At 44.5% G+C, this 22,375-nt stretch overlaps 1 long non-coding RNA gene across 1 annotated transcript; it reads left to right on the forward strand.

The window, feature by feature from the left end:
• Positions 1 to 20,646: 20,646 nt before the first annotated feature.
• LOC123135297 (uncharacterized) lies at positions 20,647 to 21,203 on the forward strand. Its single transcript, XR_006465910.1, has 3 exons — positions 20,647 to 20,778; positions 20,859 to 21,041; positions 21,114 to 21,203. It is a non-coding gene; the product is annotated as an uncharacterized lncRNA (long non-coding RNA).
• The last annotated feature ends 1,172 nt before the right edge of the window (positions 21,204 to 22,375 follow it).

The raw sequence follows: 22,375 nt of genomic DNA on the forward strand, positions 1-22,375 counted from the left end.
CGCGGGCGGGGGAGGGGGAGGGACGTCGGTTTGCTCTCAACTGCGGTCCCACAAGCGAGCGAAAACGCAAGACGAAGCGCGTTCCATTCGGTGAGCGACATGGAGGGTCCAGCGTGCCGGGCTGCAACGCGAACGCGACAAGAGCGATGTACAGTCAAAACCGATTGACCGGTCGTCACCGGAACCACTATTCACACCAGAACCTTCGCTGCTCGACCTACGCCAGCCACTACCCTAAAACCACACCAAATCTCTAGCCCAGTCCCCCACCTTTCGATCCCCTAGCCCGCATCAAGCGTCCCCTAGTTCGCCGGAAAGCCATGGTGCGCTGCAAGATCACTTACTACAAGATGCTGACGCCGGAGCGCCGCGCAGAAATCACGACAGCGGTCGGCGCCACAGACCTCCGTTCCCAAGCTCACTTTGCGGCGGGCCAATCCCCGAGTTCTCTGGAGCCAAGCTACGAGGAGGAGGAAGCCGATCCAATGTTCATGGCGGAGGTCGCGATGCAGAAGGCCCCCGATGGGTATGAGACGATGGACGTCGACTTCGTGCCGGCGTCCGAGTCCCATGGTGCAGGCGGACCAGCGGTTCAACCTGGCGATACTAAAGGAGGACCGGGAGGCAGAGGCTCAACTCGACGCGGAGCGCGCGCATGCTGCTGCCATCGAGGCTCTCTTGCAGGTGGAACCGGATGTCGTGGATGTGAACCGGGCGGCGGAGGCTCAACTTGAGGCGGAGCGCGTGGATGCCGCTGCCATCGAGGCCCTCCTGCAGGCGGAACCGGGCGTCCTGGACTTGAACCGGGCAGCAGAGGCTCAACTAGACGCGGAGCGCGCGGATGCAGCTCTCATCGAGGCCCTCCTGCAGGCGGAACCGGACGTCCTGGACTTGAACCGGGTGGCGGAGGCTCGACTCAACGCGGAGCGCGCGGATGCCGCTGCCATCGAGGCCCTCCTGCAGGCGGAACCGGACGTCCTCGACTTGAACCGGGCGGTGCTCTCGTCCGTGCAAAGCGCCCGCACACTCTGCGTGAACGAGTAGCTGGAGGCCGAGGACAACCACGGTGTGGAGAAACACGTCGGCAGCGACGGCTGGTTCGCGCCGGCAGCCAAAGACGACGAGGCCGTCTCTTTGCGAGCAGTGATAGTTTTTCTTTATGTTGTTGTTTTTATGGATCTTTTGCTGTGTAAAAACATATATTTGTTATGCAAGTCGCCTGACTTGGGTCAGTCTACCATTTCAGGCGGTTGGATGAATATCCTACGTCTCCTAACCCTTCTTTCCTTCTTCCTCACCTCTTCTTCTTCCCCAACAGACCACCGACGGGCCGTACGGATACTCCCCAACATGCGGTTGGATAAACATACTCTATGAACGAAAATTATGTGTCAGCGATAGGATGGCTGAGTTTGGTTTGTTCACATGCGACAGCACGTGTCAGTGAGGGTGCGTTCCCTTGGTTGGGTTTGCGGCGTGCAGGAGCGACTGTGTGAGGGTGCGGTGCGACCGCGGCGTGCAGGAGCGACCGTGTGAGGGTGCGGTGCGACCGCGACAGCCGTGCGCAAGTGTACCTCCTTCTCATTTTTGAAAACTTTAGGCAAGCTTGGCAAAAAAGTGTGGCGAAGTTTGGCAATGCAAGGCCTAGACCCAAACAGGATAAGTACGTACGTACTAGGAGTACTAGTGTTAAAAAGAAAGGAGGGTTTTCCTTCGCGGGATTTAATCGATACAAATCCTCGTTTCACGTGTCAATTAATGCATATCTTTTTCTCCAAAGACCAAAGAGCTAACCATCTCACTCCTCATCGCTTGATTAATGCAGCGCCATGCAAACCAACCTTCTCACTTCCGCATGGATGCAGGGGATATTAATGTCCTTGGTTGCTAACCCCATCAATTTTGCCTCGATTAGTGTTAGTGGCCCTTTGCAAATTGTAATTTTGATATACTGGCCTTGTGTACAAAAAAATGGACGTAGTAACTATATTTGACTTCCTTCCCCATTGCGGTGACGTTGACGATATCTTTTTTTGGGTGGTTTGGCGAAGTGCGTTCGACGGAGAACACCATTGAGGGAGACCACGGTAAGTCATTCGCAAGTGCTGCCTGCAAGCCGAGACAACCGCCTTATTTGCATCCAGGAATTCCTTTACCTAGTACTACTAGGAGTACTAGTGCGGTGAGATGGTTTCTCGAAGAAGACGATGGAGAAGCGGAGTCAGCGAAGAGTGAAATGATGGTTGCTTCGTCCGTGCTTTTGTGATTTGACGCCTCACTGCTTTGTGATTTGTGATAGAAGGGACAGGGGAGTAGACTCTGTGCTCTATACTGTACTACATGCGTCCAAGCATGGGAGAAAGAGGAGAGACGTTGCATTTTTCTATTCCTTCAATCAATCAATCAGGGAGCTTCGGTTCCATCTTTTTGGCTTTGGCAACACCGTCCACAATGGTTCCCACGATGCCAAAAGCTATTTTCACATTTGGCTACACATTGTGGATGCCCTTAACCGTACCACTTGGTTTGCTCCTGTGTGCTATCTATACAAATCTCAATTATATTGATCTAAAAAATTATAGAATCAAGATTAGTAAAAAGGAGGTGATTTTGCCGCGCGGATGCCGGGGGAGGTTTCTTATTTGAGCAATGCTACATCCACGTAATGGTTTACGTAAAGTTACGAACTGAGGTGATGTGGGACTATTTGATTGGATTAAAGGAGAGGATTAGGCCCACCCCAACTGAAAATCAGGGGGGGGCATATATAGATTAGATGGAAAGTATACGTAGCAGCTACGTAGCCCTTTGTAAGTCTAGGATTAGGCTTCTTATTTTCGGAGGACGTTGTCCTGGCGGTTTGCTAACATGCGGTCCCACGTGTCAGTGCTTTACCAAGCCGATCCACGTCCCACATGAGGCAGAACAACGGCAGAAGCAACACGTGGTTAAGTTGAAGAAGATGAGGGAGAAGCGGATTCAGCAATGAGTGAAATGGTGATTGCTTCGTCCCTCCAACTTAACTGCGGGAAAGGTGCAGCTTTGTGATTTGATGCCTCATTGCTCATTACTACGCTGGCGCCATGACTGGGGTGCTTCACCCCGGCTGCTCTGCACTGTATTCCGGTATGGCACGTGGACCCGGTAGCTTGATGTCCCACATGTCGGCGAAAGGGACTAGAAGATTTATGAAAGCGAGCGCTCCACTCTTACGACGGAGGAGTAGACGACACGACGGCCCAGTGAACTGTCACTTGTACTGTATAGTACTATAGTTTTGCTGTTTCGCATGATCCATTGATACAAACCGATTAAACAGGAAAGGGCGGGATTTTTCCCGCGCGGTAGATGATACTGGCCATACATTTCAAAGGCAATTTTAATGTATGCAAACTGAATAATTAAGTAACAATAGGATATCTAGTAAAACTAAAAACACATGTGATTTATTGTGTTAGAGTGTAGTAGTAGTGTTGTTTTGCATAGTTGTTAGATGTAACATGCGAGAACGTGTAGAGATGTAGTTTTGGAGGGCCTACAGAGAGAAAAGCGTAATACGGTCACCGAACTTCAGAATAAGCTGATTATGGTCACTATATACATTTTGCGGTGATTATACGGTCACTTGCTCATGGTTCAGCATCGGCTTGCACTCTATTGACCGGCCAAATAGTCTGCATGGCACCATGTTGACTAGTTAAATTGACCATGTTCCTTGTGGGTCCCACCTGTCAGTTCACATAGGGAAAAGGTCAGATAAACACAAATTTATGCAGGCGCGATAAGACTCCAACCCGCGCGTGGGAATCAACCTGGTTGTGTATGTGTCTGTCAAGGCCTGATGTGGTGCCATGCCCGTGTAGGTTGAGCACTTGAGCGTAGAGAGTGTGTGTTGGTCGTGTGGTGTACTGGTGTGTGCATGCATGCATGCGTGTGTGCGTGTGAGTGTTGCGTTGCGTGCGTGGCATGCATGGTGTACGTGTGAGTGTTGCATGCGTGTGTGGCTGCATTGGTTCGTGTGAGTTCGTGTGAGTGCAGTGTGTGCATGTGCGTGTGTGTATAATCACCACACCAGCTCCTGTGTGTTAAAACAGACGGCTCAGCATACCAATACAAGGCCACCTTGTCCGCTGTGCCCGCGGTCATGACTTCGAACCACCGTCCAAATATTTTTTTGTCGTTTGTTTTCATTCTTACTAGCAAGATGCCCGTGCGTTGCACGTAACATCAAGATGCATTTGTATGACTTGTTTATCTTGTGAGAGAAAAGGATGAACGAGGGAAGGCCTTATTTGCAAATGTGGAGAGGTGTGTGGGTACCTTTTTGCAAAATTGCCATAGTTTCTTTCCTATCCGTCAGATATAAATCGGACGGCCTATATTGCAGGATGGCAGGCACACCATCATCACCAACTCTGTTTTTTATAAGAGTGTATTTTATGTATTTTATAAGAGTGTAGATGTAGAGTAGATACAAGTCGACAGGTGGGCACGATGGTAGTGAGATAATGTGATGCAACACTAGAGGTGCCACATGGAGCGTTTAACTGGTCAACTAGTCATGTCATGAGCAAATACAGAGTTGTACGGTGAGCCCGTGACTGTATAATAACCACTAAACGTAAATGGTGACCGTAATGAGTGGATTCTGAAGTCCAATGTACGTATCGTGCTTTCGCTTCAAATACAATGATCGTCATTGCATATATCGCGAGAGAAAGATGAAACATGCGTGAATTTCTGGGGGCTTACTTTTAGAGGACCTGGAGATAGTTTTGTGTGCATACGTGAAAGGGGCGTACAGGGGGGTATGCGATGGAGAGAGAGATGCTCTTCGTTTCTCTTTATTATGACTAACTTTATATATAGTATAAAAATATACAAATTCAAGTGAGGAATAAATATCATTGTGGGCACCATGCAATGCAAATTAGCGTTCAGACTCCTGCATATAACTTTGTAATGTTGTATATATGTAGAAATTCTAAAATAATTTTTTGGCCACACTTTATTCAAAAGGAATGTTGTATGCGAAATAAACGTGAATAGAAGGCTTTTTAGATCAATGGGGTACGTGATGTAACATGTGTGAATGTGTAGTTGATGCATTTGGCAGGGCCTAGAGATGTATGTGTGTGTATTACGTATTCGAGAGAGGCATGGATAGAGGGGCCGGCCGGGGGGGCATGGGAGAGATAGTATGAGAAATGAGAGTGCTCTAGAGAGAGAGAGACGGATATGACATCACGGCGAGAGATCTCTTTAGTGTTTATATGCAAGGGGGAGGGGACAGAGGCACCAGGAGAATATTTTTTGTGTGTGGTGTCTGTGTTGGTATGTGTGTGTGTGAGAAGATAACGAGACGTGGGGGCAGAGGGTGTGTCACCGCGTGAGGTCCAGTGGGTCAAGGTGAGGCCCTTTGTTCGGTTCCGTCATGCGCCACATTGGTCGGCCCGTGACGCATTTAGGGAGACCAAAGGATGACTAGTCGTACAAGACAAAGATAGCAGAATTGTGACGGACTCTGTGTCCACTGACAAAGCTGGCTAGGATTTGTAACCCTAGGTTCTCGGACTAAGGTAACCCCTTTATCTCTGATATTACTATTCATCCAACCTAACTTTAAGAGGCATCCTACAGAATGCTCGCTAGAATCATACTCGTCAATTAGGAAGATAGGTGTGAGACAATGTGTGAGAGACAGGCCTAAAGATAATGTGCGTACAGGAGACACATAGGCAGGTCTATGTATATAGAAAGGGTCGATGGGAATTGTGCGTGTGTATGCTTGCGAGAGGAAGAGTGCTTGTGATAAAGGTTAGTGAAAACAGTTGTAAATGGTTATGAGAGGGAGGGAGGGTTATATCGAGAGCATGTGTGCGACAAAGACACCTTGGGAGAGAGTGTGTGAGCATGTGTGAGAGTCCACTGATGGAGAGTTAAACTACACGTAAAAGAATGTTGTACACATTGATTAAAGATATAAATTGTATCCAAATATTAGGATGGGATCATGATATTTGCAATTCGCGTAAGGAACGGTCATTGATCCATCAGACATCTAGATTCTATCGAACTTGAGCATGTCTATGTTATTATTCAACACAATTGATCCACATAGTTAGTATTTTGAACTCCAGACAATGCATCGCTTTAGCAATCGAATATAAATGTGAGTATAGTTCATGTTGTGTGTGTAAAGCACATTATACATACCAAAGTTACACAATGAACATTATAAATAGCTACCTATGAACTAGCATACATTTGAATTCAACTTAAGGTGGTTTTAAAAATCGAATTCAACATGAAGTCAATTCAATTATTTGAATTTGATATCGTGGCATTTGTAAATCATACCTAAATTATGGGGGAACCAATCTTTCCTCTGATTTTGTACATAATAGCATATGTTGTCGTGTACAAAATAGATTCAAATTTGGCTCCTCCATTCCAAAATAATCGTAGTTATAGGATTTTCAAGTGTCAGAATTTCAAAAAGAAGCAGAGAATTTAGTGAGGTTTTTAAACATACAAGGTCAAATTTAACATTGTCTATTTAGGTCAACCCTCATAGTTCAATAGTACTCTAAACGTGAATGCTTGTGTTTCAAAATTTTGAACGAAGCGCCAAAAGAGCCTCTACTCGCCCAAAACCACGTGAGACCAATGTTTGGTAGTATAAGGAAATTACTTTTCTAATAACTCCGACCCGTGAAACCTACTGGCCCGACGTCCGAAGGTCTAAACCGGGGTAGGTTTGTAGCTTCATCTAGACGCCACGCAACCGCCTCTGAAAAACATTCATACACAATGGCCGCCTAAGCACACATGCGCGCGGCTGAAATTGCTCCCACCCACTATTTGGGACACCTGGGATTACCATCCTACCCCCGACCTGCAGTAGGTCCAAAATTTAAGAGGGGGGCAAAGTTTGTACTTTCCCCAAATTTCAAACAAGCGCGTCCCATCTTCTGTTCAAAAAAGGCAAAAACAAGCGCGTCCCAGACTGAAACATGGTTCTCCCCCTCCCCCCACCCACCCGTCTGATTCCCCATTCATACTCCATGGGCGCAAAAACTACCTCTCCATCAGCCGCGAAACCCCGGCGTCCTCCATCCGCCACCCCATCCCACCCATCAACCGCCGCCCTCCTCCATCACACCAGAGCCGATACCCCGATGTTGTCGTCCACCGCAACCTCAACCACAACGCCATCCACGGCTAGTAGTTGAAGCCGAGGCCGAGCCATCCGTACCCAAACCAGTTCAACCATGCCGTCCTGTGCCTCAACGCTGCCGCTCCAACTTCGCCACCGTCCACCGCACTGGAGATGTTCCTGCTATGTCATCCTTCGTCGCCTCGGATCTGCTTCCCCTCCGCCGATATACAGCCACAGCAACACAATCAACAATTTGGCCATGTGTTTGTCCAAGGATCCACGGTTCTCCAAAACATCGGTTCCCCGGGGAGAAAAAAGAAGATCGCCGTGACATATGGAGGAGACCACACTGGCAACCGATAAGGGTACTCCTCTTCCCTTATTCGTGCAAATCTTATGTGTCTGCTTGCACGATATTCATCCCACAGAAGACACTAGTTGACCGCTTCTTCTTGATACTAGATGTTCCTAGCAACTCGTGATTCAGAAGGTTTCTCCTCATATACTATTTCACCTTAGCTAGAGGTCCGTCGCCCCACTGAATTTCAATTCCTAGTTAGTTGATTTCCAATTAACGGAAGCATTCCTTGGCATAGCAGGCGCTAGTCCGCCTATTACACCGGGGAAGCAACGCCTCAGTGTTTATCTTAGGGGCGTGTGGGGCCTAGAGCTACTGGCAACCGATCTGGAGGTCGGCCGGGATTAAAGGGATGGCCTGGGGGTGCTGCCAAGTAGGACGGTGGTGTGAGATCGAGGGGAGGGCGGGGCGGCGGAGGCAGGGATCTGGGCTGGTGGTCACTGGCGGTTCGAGAAAGATTGTCAACAGTGACTAGCGGGAGGTAGACGAAGGCCATCTGCCCGTTCCTTATAGATCAGACGGTTCATTTAAAAAATCAACTGGCCTATTTATTTTCAGTCGTGTGTTATCTTGATATGACCACATGTGGTGGTGTGCTGGAGGAGTACCTGCATTTCCTGTGCTCATATATTACAAAATCATACGGAGTAGAATCTAATTTTGTTTGCCACGCAATGTTGTAGAGCTATCATATGTCTCCTGTCATTTATTTTTCAGCCACCTGCTATTTGCTACTTCTATAGTGCACTAGTTCTGCACACACTTCACCCATACTCTCACTATTGTGTTTTTGGGCAAGGGTATTTTAGAGTCTTCCTCAAGAGAAGCAGAAAAGAAAAGAGAGAAGTCGCGCCAGCTTTCTTCGCGGGTAGGCACGACACATTACAACGCTATAAAGGGTGCAGTGTCAGCATATGGAGACGGTAAACGTAGCTCTGGAGTTGATGACCTCGCTCGCAATGAACCACCATCGCAGGTGCTTGCTTTAACTTCACAGTGTTATATGTGGTTGCATGTTCCATATGGTTTCTAGCTTGTATTCGAAAGGCTGACGTTGGTCTTTATTAAGATAAGGAAAGATATTTTTTACATGAACCACCATCCTATGAGCACCATAAGACAAATAGCTAGGCAGGGCACTGGCCGAGCCAGTGACAAGCCCAGCAAAGACATGCATCACCTGGAAGCCAACTAAAAAGCCGCGATGGTGGCGAAGCAGCCCGCCTCCCACCAGGCTCTCAGGTCCTAGATGATCATGCTCACTACTCCAGCCGGATGTCTAGCTTGTATTGCTTCCAATTTGGTTAAATTGCATCTGATTAGCTTACACATTATACCTTTGAATATGACATGCCTTTCTATTTTTGGTACATACTAGTACATCTGTGTATTAACCATGTTCTTACATCAAACTAATGTTCTTGTGTATCCCTCATCAATCACTTATGATGAGGTAGTCAGGCAAGTGGACTACTCCTCATTTAAAGAATGCAACGTCAGCCTCCCGACATGATTCTCAAGAAACAACAAGGTTAGATGAAGATAGTGAACGTAGCTCTGTAGTTGATTACCGCATTTTCCCTACACTAGCATCGTAGGTGCTTGCTCTAAATTGGCAGCGTGATATGTGGTTGCATGTTGCATATGGTGTCTAGATTGTAATTCTTCCAATCTGGTTAAACTGCATGTGCTATTCTGCTTAGCTTATACATTATACATGTTAATGTAACATGCCTTCCTGTATTTAGTACATTGTACATCTGTCTATTAAGCATGTCCTTACATAAAACTATTGTTTTTTTTGTATCCCGCATCAATCAATATGACGAGACACCTTTAGTATATGCAGTGCGATGTTAGTTGCATCTTTCATATGATTCATAGCATGCGCTGCTTCTAATTTGTTGAAATTCCATTTATGATGGGACGCTTTTAACTTGGCAGAGTCATATTGGTTGCATCTTTCATGTGGTGTCTAGCTTGCATTGCTTCTTATTTGTTGGAATGGTTTCTGCTTAGTTTACACAAACAGTTGTGAACATGCCATGCCGTCCTATTTTTCGTACATATTCCATCCTGGTATCATGTGTTTGCCTTACATCAAAGTAGTGATTGTCAGTATCATGCATGGATGAGTTCTGAAGAGAGAATTTTATTGCTTTTTCTTGTCGGTTTTACTTGACAATTCAAAATCAATAAAGCGGAAGGAAGTTAGCAAGGCAGCGGATAAAGGTGCTCCTTCCAAACGGAGGGCCTCTACGGTTTCTACTCCTCCACCCCCCAAGATGATTTCCAAGACAACACATGCGTAGACACTCAACGTAGCTGTGTTTATGATGAGCACGTCTCCCCTAGTGCACCATCACTAGTGCTCCCTCTAACTTGGCGCTATTTTATGTGGTTGCATGTTATGTGTGATGTCTAGCTTGTATTGCTTCTAATTTTGTTAAATTCCATCTGCTTACTTTACACATTATACTTGAATAAGACACGTGTTCCTATTTCTAGAACATACAATATCTGTCTATCACACCATGTTCTTACATCAAATTACTACTATGGTGTAACCTGCAACAATCACTTATCATAAGACACGTTTGACTTTGGAGTGTGATATAGGTTACATCTCGCATTCTTTTCTAGCTTGTACTACTAATTTGTTGAAATTGCACTTATGATGAGACAGTTTTAACTTGGTAGAGTGATATTCGTTGCATCTTTCATATCGTGTCTAGCTTTCATTGCTTCTAATTTGTTGAAATGCCTTCTCCTTAGTTTACACATCATAAGCTGTGAATATGCAATGGCATTAATGACGAGAGACCTCTAACTTGGTAGTGTGATGTTGTTTGCATCTTGCATATGATTTATTTCTTGTACTACTTCGCATTTGTTTAAATGCCATTTATGATGAGACACTGTTAACTTGACAGAGCGATATTTGTAGCATCTTTCATATGGTGTCTACCTTCCATTGAATTGCTTCTAATTTAGTGAAATGTCTTCTGCTTAGTTTACACATCATAGTTCTGGTTATCTCTTCCATCCTGTTTTTCGTACATATTACATCCTCCTATCATGTGGTTGTCTAACATTAAAGTTCAGTTCATCTGTATCACGCATCAATTTGTTCTGAAGAACTAAATTTTTATTTATTTTTCTTAAACTTAACATGGCACAGAGAAAGAGGAAGAAACACAGAATGTCAGGGAATGGGAAGCGGAAGAATCCTGCAGATTCTACTGGTACTGATGGTGCAATAGAAGGTCAAAGTCCAGCGGAAACTTCTACAAACATGGTATCCCATGCTACACGAGCTGCAGAAAAAGCCAAATAGAAACAAATAGCTGCCACCAAACAAGCAGAGACAGCCCTAGTTCTTGCAATACCTTCCACAGTACTACCAGTTGCATGAGTTACTCGTGCGTCAACTGAGCTAGCAGCACGTTCCCAAGCTCCCTTGCCACTTGACACTACTTCCCAAGCACTCTTGACACAAGACGAGTTGGCAAGATCAGATGAACCTTGTGAGCTTCAACAACAAGAAGGTAGTTGCTAGAGTCAAGTTACAGTTGCATGCTTCTTTATATGTAGTCTCATAGTTTGATGTACACTAACACTTCCTATGTTCGTTGTTGGACTAGAACCTAGGCGCAAGAGGAAATAATCATTAGGGATAATGCTCGATAGGTTAACTAAATCTAGAGGAGGAAGAATGAAGATCCGTTTTGAGGCATGTTTAAAAAGGCCACGTGATGCTACAGAGTCATCCAAGTTAGTATCAGAGGCAGCGGTTGCCATTAGGTGTCATCTACGTATCCTCCCAACATGGATTCAGTACAGGAATGACAAAGGCGAAACCCAGTTCAACACCTTCCTCGACCATTTATCTGTAAGCATGGTTATGTATGGAAACTAGTAATATCGTCTTGCTCTGTCCCATAATTTCTAGGTTGCTGATAATGAGAATCCCATAATTTTCAACATATGAGGTTCAAGTTGGATAGCCAAGATCATGCAACCAGACAAGCTTGCACCCATGTTTTCAAGTCTGCTCTGCGACAATATCGGTATAACTTGAGGAAAAATCACTTTGAAGGTAAGGCTAACAGTGAACTTTCCCAAACATCTCTAGTGGAAAATATATTGGATGAAGACTGGAGGGGCCTCGTTAAACACTGGTCTGATCAGAAGTATCAAGTACATTATATATATGTGATCAGATCACATGTTGAAGTCCTATTTATGCATGTGCCACACAAATCTATCTTCTTGTAGGTGAACTGTTCAAAGAAAAAGGCCAACCGTACGAAAGTGAAATTCCAACAAACGACATGATCTCATAGCTATATTGCACACTGTGAGGCTCTTGTAATTAGCTGCTGTTTCGCTCTTTTCGCTGTACCATATTATCATATCTATATTGACTTGTTCCAAATGCAGAGGAAATCCCGCAAGGACCAAAAAGAACCTGAACAAAATGTTGTGGAAATCTTCAAGGACTGTCCCATCAGCAAGAATAAGGGCATGACTACACCAGTCAAAGGCGCTGTTGTAAGTCCTTAATCCTCATGCCTTTTAACTACTACTTATTCTGACTTGTGCCTTGAACTGCATGGTTTGCAGCCAATGTCTATTACTTTTGAATTTTATACACAATTCCTTAGCGTGTCATTGCACCTTACAAGGTTTAAAAGAGAGGAGTGATGTTCCTTTGATCTTGACCTGTAATCTAGTTCCGTGCTGGACTTGCCCACACAATGTTACAATTGCCTGTTTATCGGTTCTTAGTTGTTTTGTGATATGAATGATGCCATACTATGCTTACCATATTATAAACTTCGTCTCTTTATCCTTAGCCCTCAATACAATGTGAAGAAATAGACAATACATTAGCGATGGTACATGGTCATATGTTTGGAACCTGGTTTTATTATGTACTTTGCAATAAAATACAACTAACATTTTACATGGGTTCACCGGAATAAGTTCTATATATAGACAAAAGCTATTTTGTTTGGTTTTGCTGCCTCCTTAATATCGTCTGTTCTGGTACTACTAATGTAAAAACTCAACTTTTCAGCGAGCTATGGAAAAAATGGTGGAACCGCCACCTTCTGAAGGTGGCGAGGCAACTATAACCGCAATGTCAGCTCTTGCTGAAGTGGGTCAGTACCTGTCCACTAATAGTGCCAAAAGCACATTCCTGCGTAATACTAGGTTGGTTGTTAAGGCAATCTCGTCCAAACTGCCTCATGATCAAGATATGCAATCTCAAAACAATGCTGTATCTACGCTCCAGACACAAGTCCATTCCCTAACAGAGACCCTTTATGAAACAAGGAGAGACATTGTTCGATGTCATCAAGATATGCATGGTTTTGAAACCAAACTATCAGACATTTGCTATGCTGTTCATGGGCCTAGGAGAAATGAAGGCGAAGGTTATGGTGCTCCATCGGAGAATACAACATGAAAACATAACAGTCAGGTCAAATGAACTGAGCTTCTGAACTTTTGGTGGTGCATTTATCTGCTAGACTGTTAACTTTTATGCCAACCTTCCTTTTGTTTTATATTTGTAACTTGTTTTGGTGCGATACAAAATTTGTTCTTAACGTGCAGCCACCGGCTGAAGGAAACAGCAAGCCATTTTTGTATAGTGTAGGGTGTTCCCTATATTTGCACTGGTGGCGATCTTTGATGTCGGGTGAATGTAATCTGTGCAATCGCCTTAATAGCCTAGCGTTAGTTTCGGCCTTATTTATTTCCTATTCTCTTTTTCCCTGGTTTGCTAGTGGCCACAACAACCATGGGCCATATACGGACTGTGGTAACCTTGACCCTGCTACGGGCCGTAGGATCCATGGGTCTCCTACGGGCCGTCAATAAATTGGCCTCCAACAGGGCCGTAGAATTGGTGGGCCTCGGGTCGTCGGATAAATGGGTCTACATGGGCCGTAAATGGGCGTAATTGCTATCGGCCCAGCATGGTAAAGGGCCGTTAACAGGCAGGAGGATAGCAAAGGCTTAATTCTGTCACAGGCATAACGGGTCGTTAATGGCCGCAATATAGGACGGGCTGGAAACGGCGGAACGGGTTAATAGGCCAGAAACGGGCCGACTCTTGCCACGGGCCAAATTTGGCCCATTAGGGGAACAGGCCAGCAACACGCCGAAAGTTATTGAGGGCCGGAAAGGAGCCCAAGAACGTATGGGCCATCAATAGGCCGAAAGCTAACATGGGCTGGAAACAGCTCATGTGAATCACGAGCTGTTAACGGGTACAAAGAAATTTACTGTTCATTATGGGCTAGAGTCACCGTGGCCTCTAAAGGGCCTAAAGATAGAAGGCATCATATGCGCTGAAAGACATCGTGGGCCATACATGGGCTGAAAGTGAAATGAGCTGGTGTTATATTTCACGGCCCACATGACATTGTTGGGCCGATTTCTGGTAGGGCCTAACGGGCCGTGAGTTACCGGGTCGTAAAATGGGCTATTTGCGAAGAGACCGTTAACAGGCTTTTCATGGGCCAGCCCGTTAACTTTTGACCAAGTCAAACGGGCCAGCTTTGTAAGCTAAGTGGGCCAGTGGTGGGCCATCGCACGTGTCAACATATCATAGGCGCCTATCTGACCCACTAACGAGATGACATGTGCTTCATCTGGCCAATAAGAATTTTACACATGGAAACTTCCCATTGGTCCGGGCTGTTAATGGATTATCGGATCCAAAACCCGACCTGATAGCTTAACAATGTTCGGTTATGGTGGATGCCACGTGTTGGTCACCCTTGACGAAAGCACTTATGTGACACGCGATTTATCATCATGGAAGTGGACACTTCCGTGATGATAATTTTGGTAATGTCATGGAACACTTCTACGATAGCGCAGGTATGACTATCTTGATTCTTTCATAAAATCGTCATGGATGTACATGCATGACAAAAAATGTGACCTATTGTGACAAACACATATCATCACGGAAGTGTATTTTTTTGTAGTGTACGTACCTTCATATAGTGCATATATATAGTATCATAGAGCTAGTATATATATACCATAGATGACCGTATTTCTAGCCATGTGCATGACACAAAGTAGCATAGCATTTATATTATATATGTTACAGTATCTATGTTACTGCTTCTTTTCCACACATCATCATATTTTCTATTCTCAAGTGCATGATATCGGCTATGATACCCCCACTATGGCCACCCTAAGGTTGGCCGTAATGGGAGTATCAAGCGGTATCACATGCATGCCAACTAGACTTTTTGGATGATGTGGCACACAGTTAAATGAGGAAAGAGAGGGTGTGGGCCGGGTATCATATCATGATATACTATATCACATATTAAATGTTGTACTAGTTTGTGTCATGCATGGTAATTAATAAGGCAACCTAAGATACTAAGACTAGCCACAATGGGTAGTAACATAGAGTAGTAACATGCCCATGTTACTACTCTATGTTACCACCTCTATAGTGGGGAGTAACATATGTGTGGTAACATACAACACTTCATTTATTAAGCTATAGACTCATCTTGCCTTGATATGTGTGATGTTACTCATACTATTAGTAACTAGCTATGTTACCACATTCCTCTGTTTCTTCATTTATTGCTTGCCACATCATTTATTTTATATAGATATGTGTGATGTTACTATCTATGTTACTCCCACTGTGGGTAGTCTAACTTATGATACTATGTGCGCATTATAGAGGTAGCTAGCTAGTATCGATCATATACTAGTATCATGCATGACACATAGTAGCATAGCATTTATTATGACACGGTTTCATGATATGATACTTAACCCTCTCTTTCTTCATTTAATTCTATGACAGCCCATCAAAATTGCCTAGTTGGCATGATATTAGCTATGATATCCCATTACGACCAGCCTAGCAAAGAAGGTGTACAGATCATTTATGCGTAGCTTTGCGAGTTTTCATCTGTTTGTTCAAGAAGTGGGGAGAAGTTTCAAACATTTCGTCCGCGAGGTGCGGCCACTGGCGTAGGCCTAGTTGGTATTTTAATTACAGGAAATTCAGATGGAGTCCAGACATCATCAAAATCGATGTGTGCCCGTGGCGTGCTATCACGACTCCATGGAAAAAATGTAAAGTTTGGCACAAGTTTTGACGATCGCTCCTTCCAAACTGGAGTATCTCACATGAAGGATCATGGTTTCCAAAAGGAGATGTGTCAATTCAAACTCCTGCGGCCGGTGACTTCATTGTTTGGCCTCATAAATATTTCCACGGTATGCAATCACCATTATACCACGGGTTTTATTTTCTTGCGCATTTCGGGTATCGTTAGCTATATTGAAGACATTTTTTGAGTTTAACGTGCATTTTGTGCATAAAAATAAAATTACAACCGCAACTGCATGTGCTATCGAAAGGGACGAGTATCGTCGTTCGATCTGGGAGCATCCAACGGTGTAGACGTACGATCCGTTGGATTTGAATTCTGGCCAATCAGAACGCATGACTCAGGTTGTGGGCGGGATTTTGTCGACACACGGCTTTCATCAACGAACCATGTGCTATTCGCAAACCAGATTGCATACATATTTTTGTTCACACATACTGTAGTGAGATCAATTGAGTGTGCTACCTCTATGACATAATAATAATAATAATAATAATAATAATAATAATAATAATAATAAAATAATAATAATAATAATAATAATAATAATAATAATAATAAGAAGAAGAAGAAACAGTTCATATTCATTGCCTGAGCTGACAGCATATCGAGGTCAACATATTAACAGTTCTTACATCAACAGAAAACCGGGCATAACTCACAAATTCAGTACACGCGACAGTTCTAAATTGAATGAATTAAGTTGCAGGGTAGGCATAAAGACTAGTCTTACGGCTTAATTCCCATGTACATGGGGGAACTGGGATCATTAAGTTGACCCCGAATGAACTTGGGTTTTCTGATGATTTTACGCTTCTCTGTTATAGGGTTGCATGATCCCTTGGCTGCCAACTCATCAAATTCATCGTACTCGTCCTCATCGGCAACATCGTCGACATCCAGTACCCTCCTCTTTCCATGCATCACTACATGGCAGTTCTTATGCAAAGGGTCTTCCACAAAGAAAATGTGTGTAGCATCATTGGCAAGAATGAACGGGCCTGCATAATATGCCATCGTTGTCCTATTAAAACATGTCTTCCTATAATCATCAACCTTTACCTGACCAAGAGGGATCCATGAGCACCTGAATAATGCCACCTTAACTTTCACATAGTCAAGCTCCCGAATCTCTTTGATGGTTCCATAGTATACCCTTTTATCAGCTTCATCTATAGTCATGCATTCTATTCATACAGAGCTGTTCTGATATGAGGTCTTCTCATCACGTTCATCAGTGTAGAACATGTATCCATTTATGTCATATGCTTGGTATGTCAACACCATAGGTGATGGCTTTTGTGCCAACCACGTAGCAATGTCATTGATGGATCCTTGTGCCAAATGCTTCTTCAGCCATTCGGCGTAGTTCTTAGTGTGCTCCTTCATCCCCACATCTGATGAAGGCACCATCGTTAAGAAGCTTTGGCGTACCTCCGCCAAGTGTTCTTCGGCGTAAGCAGCGAGAACTGGTCTATTAAGCAGTACCGTCAAATGGGATTTCTCTGCCAATTCTCCGTGTGCAGCCATTTGCATGCCAGCAAGGACCGGCTTACCTTTCATCCTTCCCTCGTGGCGAGAGAGGGGAAAACCTATAGGTTGTTGTTTCATGTATTCGGTGCAAAACTCAACTGCCTCCTCTGTGGTATAATCTTGTAGGATGCTTACCTCTGGATGGTTTCGGTTCCGACAAAAGCACTTCAGTATTCCCATGAACTGCTCAAAGGGATACATGTTGCAAAGAAACACAGGACCACAATACTTTATCTTGTCGACAAGGTGCATAGTGAGATGGACCATGACATCAAAGAATGACGGTGGGAAAAACATCTCTAGGTTGCACACTATTCTTGCTATATCATCTTTCATATGATCCAGCTCTTCAGGATCTACAACTTTCTGCCATAGTTGGTTGAAGAAATCACAGAGCTCAATGAGTGTGTTCCTTATATCTTTGTCCAACAGATTCCTGATGGCCACCGGGAGGATTTGTGTCAACATTACGTGGCAATCATGTGACTTCATGTGTCCCAACTTCATTTTACCTGAGCTCACATCCATGAGACTTCTGATGTTTGCGGAGTAGGAAGAGGGTGTCTTAACTGACAACAAATAGGTGAAGAACAGTGTTGCTTCTTTTGTATTGAAATTATAACTCTGGCGAGCTTTGATGAATTTGTCATCATCTTCTGCTTCACTCTTGCCTTTTGATTGATCAACAAGCATATCTCGCCATGAACACTCACCATCCTTTTTTTTACCTTTAATCTTGAGCAGAGTACCAAGGATGCTTTTCACATACGTTCTTCTCTACGTGCATGACATCGATGTAGTGACATACACGTAGAATCTCCCAGTAAGGTAAGTTCCAGAACACCGATTTCTTCTTAAACACTTGACCCTTGGGTGGGTTTTCACGGGCGAAGCTTGATTCTTGCCAAGCACAACATTAATTTGTTTAGCCATGTTGTGGACCACCTCCCCATCACAGGGTCTTGGGCCCACTTCTACCTTTGTCGTACCATCAAATTCAGCTTTCATCTTTCGGTATGGGTGATTTTTCCGTAAGAACCTACAATGACACAAATACACAGTTTTGCACGAGTTGGGAAGTGTTTTGCTAGCGTTCCTATCCATGCATGTGACACACCCTATATCTCCCTTTGTTTTCTTCCCCGATGTGTTGCCTAATGCCGGCATATCTTGAATGGTGTGCACCAGCATCGCATGTAAATCGAAAATCTCCTTTTGGTAAGCATCATAACATTTAACAATAGGTGCATCTATCCACACTATCAGCAGGTCTTCTACCAGTAGCTAAAAGTAAATGTCGATGTCATTTCCAGGTTGCCTCAGGCCTGGGATAATCATTGACACCATAATGTATTTTTTCTTCATACACAAACAAGGAGCTAGGTTATATATGCACAGAAGCACCAACCATGTGCTGTGATTGGTGCTCATATCGCCAAAAGGATTCATCTCTCAATACACTCCCCGAGCCTTATACTTCTAGGATCCTTGGCAAAGTCTTCAAACTTGTTGTCGATTAATTCCCACTGAGCCCCATCTTTCGGGTGCCTCATATAGTTATCCGCAATTCGCTCATCATAATGCCACCGCAACCTCTTTGCCTCTCTAGGCTTTGCAAAAAATCGCCTCAACCTTGGAATTAAAGGCAAGTACCAAACTACCTTGAATGGGATTCCTGTCTTGATCTCGTCATCCAATTTGTACTTGTCCTTTGCACTACTGCACTTGTATCATGCATGCTTGCATTCGGGACATGCACGCAAATCTTTATACTCACCACGGTACAATATACAATCATTCACACAAGTGTGTATCTTCTGTACTTCAAGTTCCAGTGGGCAAACAATTTTCTTCGCTTCATTCGTGCTTCTGGGGAGCACATTATCTTCTGGAAGAATTTCTTTGAAAAGACCTAACATCTCTGTGAAGCCCTTGTTTGATAGACCATTTGCTGCTTTAAATCTGAGAAGCGCCAGGGTGGCACTAAACCTGGAATATTTCTTTTTGCAACCTGGATACAATTCTTTCTTAGAGTCCGCATCAATGGTTGGCAGATCCTTGTACCCAATCATATCCTTTTCTGGGCCCTCGAAATCTCCAATGATAGCAGCAAAATCTAGCATATCAAGATCGTTGTCATCTGCATCAACATCTTGGTTTTCCAGTGGGCGTTTCGGCTTTCCGGTGTTCCATTGGTAGCTTGACGTCTCTGCCCTGATGTTAGATTCAACATCCATGTGACACTGATCGGGGTTTGGCATCTCGCATCCCTGGGTATCTTCATCCATGACCTCCTCTTCATTGTGCCTGGTCCAATGTGTATATCCATCCATGAATCCCCGAGAGACTAAGTGCCACTGGACATCTGCAACTACACGTGACTCTGTATTGGCACAATCAGCACATGGACACAGGATGTAATCCGCATCACCAATTCTCCTCTTTGTACTTTCAGCCAATTTCATGAACTCTATCACGCCACTGATAAAATCATTGTTTTCTGATCCTTCATCCATTCAGATCGTTCCATATGCACCACACGAATGGTAATTAAAAACAAAACAACAACATTAATATACGGATTAACTACTGCCCAATGATGTGTGCATAAATCACAAGGCTTTATTTTCATAATTACTAAGGGCGCTCCATATTGTTATCCAGACGTGCAATGACAAAAATTAATGGCCAGTCAATTTACACGCAGAGTACTAGTACAACACTACCCTTAGGAATTGGATACCTTAATTAAGCCACTCACAAAAAGAATACCTTGATTAAGTAGCCGCGCGGCGACCACCACCCAGCAGACAGAGAAGCGTGATGTGGCGGCACACTGAGATAGCAGGGTCGAAGAGCAAAGCTTAGTGCGGCTGCCGCCTGAAGTTTGACCTCCACTATCCGGCCATCGACCGTGTTGGATGTGCTCGAATCACGCCGCCGCCGACCTCGCCAGATGAGCTCCTCCTATCTCCCGCCACAGACCGAGGATTGACCTCCTATGACGCCGCCACCGCCCACCGACCGAGGATTAACCTCTTCTCGGGTAGCCCTTGCCTAGGCCGCCGTCGCCATCTCTAGATGTGTACCGGCTGTTTTTTACAGATATCTGCAGAGCGGCTGTTTACACGGTATCACTGTAACTCAATTATATTTATATGGTATTACATCACATACGGTTATGTAATGGCAACCATGTCTCACCTACGTTGTCCTCAACGGTTTGGTGCGCAAATCGTGTGTGACGTTGTAATACCTAACACAAACGACATGCATAAACAGTGTGCCATATACTCCAACATATAGTGCCATAAGTAGTTACTGACCGTTAGCTTATCCCCACAGTTTCCCCATTTCCCCCAAAATCCCTACATAGCCTCCAAATTCCCTCGTGTGGAGCTGACATTGGGGGAATGCGGGTGAGCAGTCCTGATGGTTTCGGTGCAGCTGCTCTAGCTTGTATCGCCACCACGATGGTGGTCGTCGCCGAGCACTTGCCTAAGGTCATCAAAAGGCAGGTGTACTACGGATCCGAATCGTCCTGTCAGGTTCCAATCTATCCTGATCTTTTTTAGCATGTCCAAAGTAGCTCCTTGTTGAATCCATCCTGAATTGACCCCCCCCCCAGGAAAGCAATCTGTCACCAGATCTGGAGCATGACTCTAGACTCCCACAACACGAGTTCGACTCCGAGTTTTGCTCCACTGAGAAGTACCAAAAGCTGAGTTGTGTGCATGGGCACACTCCTGCTCGACGTGTATGCATGGAGGGATTCTACATTGGCAGACGGTTTCTCAGTTGCCCCTTAGAGGTTAGTGATAAGTTCATCATTTTACTTGAGTTAATGCCACCGCTCATCCTGAATACTATTTAACATTGGCAGGGATATGAGGCTTGTGCCTTTGTTAACTGGCTGGATGAAGAACGGCATGGCAGGGCTCGGAGTGTTATCACCAAGTTCATAGAAGATAACGTTAAGCTGAAGAAGAAACTGGCTGATCTGGAATGTACATTCAGTACGATGAAGCAAGAAAGAATTAATCACAAGCAACAGATGAAAGCAAGAGACAAGAAGGAACTAGCATGTGTAGTTGTGGTTGTCACATTAGCCATGTTCTATGCGCTGTTTGCAATAATGATTGGGGGTTTTGTTTGATAGTATTGCTAAAGCACATCTAGATGTGCTCTAAGTAATGCACATCTAGGTCCTACGCCATTGGTGTTACGCGAAGATTCGTGCAGATATTTCTCTTTGTCTTTTTTCTTTTCCTTTCTAGTTTGATTATTACTGGCCTAATCAATAAGAAGAGCTCAATGTATTGCTTGCCAACTGTCCTACTCCGTTCGTACCGTTACCATTGCATAATCCCAAAATTTGTTCCTTGTTTTTGTCTTGAAAAAGGAAACTAGCCAAATAGCCAATAGGAGTCCTGCACAACCCCGGGAATTTGGAGCGAGTGGATACAAATAATTGCAGTTAGATAATACGTCAACCCCCGCTTCAATTGGCAGTTCCTCTTCTCTGCATACCCCGCTTAAGTGTCCACCATCTTCATCATCCCCGGCATGCCGCGCTAAACACTGGCACACAATCTGCAGCCATGTCGAGCGACAGTGAGGACGACAGTTCGGCCAGCAATCTGGCGCCCAATGATAGGTCAACATCGGAATCATCTTGCTCGTCTTCCATGAGTCCGGTGTCGAGCCCAGACGTCGATTATATCTTGTTCATGGAAGGGACGCCACCTTCAGAGTCGTCAAACGACAACCAGACGGACGAGGAGCCGTCGGAGGACGAAGAAGAGGACGACGATGATGATGAGGTGGAATGGTCGAACAACGTGGAGGACGACGATGACGATGGTGGCGGCGATGAAAAGCCAACGTCGGCGGCAAGAAGCGTCCTCGCCAAGACGATGTCCCGTGGCCATCCAACAACAACAACAACAACAACAACAAGGACTAAATTAAGTAGGCTATATATATATATATACATATATACATATATATATATATATATATATATATATATATATATATATATATATATATATATATATACAGACGGTCTATTCTGCTAATATTAGCAGAATAACTATTCTGCACACCACTTCCGCACTGCACGCTGAACGCAAGTGCACGTCA

Source organism: Triticum aestivum, chromosome 6B, assembly GCF_018294505.1.
Source record: "Triticum aestivum cultivar Chinese Spring chromosome 6B, IWGSC CS RefSeq v2.1, whole genome shotgun sequence".
Lineage (NCBI taxonomy): Eukaryota > Viridiplantae > Streptophyta > Magnoliopsida > Poales > Poaceae > Triticum > Triticum aestivum.